Below are 1,711 nucleotides of genomic sequence, written 5' to 3' on the forward strand. Positions count from 1 at the left end.
ATGTTCATGGCAGCAGCAGTGCTCCCGAAACTTCACTGATTCCAAATAGTGAACAGCTATCAACGCCAAAACAGAAAAATCCTCTCCAACTGGAGGCTCTGGACGCCACAATGCAACTAAAGGAAACACCACTTAAGGAGCAGCTAGAGAAACCAGAAGTGTGCGACCAGAGTATTGTGGGATTGCGGAGGCCACCTGGGTGCTGCGGCTAGCTAGACTGTGAGCCTGTTATTGCACATGTACATAGTGAGCCCTATAGTCCTCAGTCTCGCAGTATTTGGATGTGACTTCTGGCGGGAAATTATTTGTTTGTTACTGAAAGGGCGAGGGCTATGCCCTCCATCTTGCCCCGTATCCTCCATGTTGGGGCAGCAGCCATGTGCTCAGGAAGGTACCTTCTTCCCGGAAGCCCAAGCCTCTGCTAGCCACGCCCAGGATTTCTTTAAACTAACCAATGATAATCAAGGGAAGTGCACGCCATAGAGATGACCACATCCTGTGTAACGAGACACTGACTTGCACCTGGCCAATCGGCAGGGCCCACAGTCCCCTCTCCTACCCTGACTCCACCCCCCTAACTCCTCTTCACGCCAGGCTAGGCCTCTCTCTGCCACTTGGCTTACCGTTGCATCGGTGAGTGTGGTCGGGGAGCCGAACTAGTTCGAATAAAAGACTCTCTGCTTTTGCATCAGACTCGGCTGGCTCCCTGTTGGTCTGTTGGGGATCTTGAAATCATCTGGGCATAACAGTTACCTTGGTTTAAAGCGGGGGAGAAGAGCTGGGAGTATGACCAGCTCTATGGGGACTACACACGCACCTCCCAGGAACTGCAGTTGAAGCGCACAGCAATAGAAGCCTTCAATGAAACCATCAAGATCTTGGAAGAGCAGGGCCAGACTCAAGAGAAGGGCAGCCAGGAGTACCTGGAGCGCTTGGCGTGAGGGCAATGAAAAAGAGATGCAGAGGACCCTGCTGAACTCAAAACAGCTTAAGTCTCGTATCACCAAGGTCTACAAGAGCTGCACGAAGCTGGAAGGGAGATCGATAAGCGCATGAACAGCCTGAAGCCAGACCTCATGCAGCAGTGCAAGATCCAAGACCAGTACCTGGTATGGCTCCCCCAGAATGGCGCCCGGCAGAAGAAAATCATCCAGTGTTTGGGAATCAAAAATGAGACTGAAGACCAGTATGCACTGGTGGAGGATGAGGGTGACCTCCCCCACCATGATGAACGAACCTGGTGTGTGGGCAAGATCAACTGCACACAGGCTGAGGAAATGCTGAACGGCAGGCGGGATGGTACCTTCCTCATCCGTGAGAGCAGCCCCGGGGCTGCTATGCCTGCTCTGTGGTGGTTGACGGTGATACCAAGCACTGTGTCATCTACCGCAGGGCCACTGGCTTGGGTTTTGCGGAGCCCTACAACCTGTACAAGACTCTGAAGGAGCTGGTGCTGTATTACCAGCACACCTCCCTCGTGCAGCACAACGATGCACTTACTGTCACACTGGCACATCCAGAGAAAGTCCCAGGCGCCACCCCCCCCCCACCGCCCCCCAACACACACAGCCCGCTGACTCATACAGAGCAGGACTCCATCTTTCTGTCTGTCTGTCTCTCTTTTTTTGTGAATCTTTCTTTCTCTGTCTCAATCTCTCTCTTGCTTTCTCTGAGTCTCTCTCTTCCTGTCACTCTTTCTATCCCCATCTCT

General features: G+C 53.0%; 1 pseudogene; it reads left to right on the forward strand.

Moving 5' to 3' along the window:
- Positions 1-110: 110 nt before the first annotated feature.
- The window catches only part of LOC102422127, a 10,188-nt pseudogene continuing 8,587 nt past the window's right edge, over positions 111-1,711 (forward strand).

This window comes from Myotis lucifugus, unplaced genomic scaffold (assembly GCF_000147115.1).
Source record: "Myotis lucifugus unplaced genomic scaffold, Myoluc2.0 scaffold_426, whole genome shotgun sequence".
Lineage (NCBI taxonomy): Eukaryota > Metazoa > Chordata > Mammalia > Chiroptera > Vespertilionidae > Myotis > Myotis lucifugus.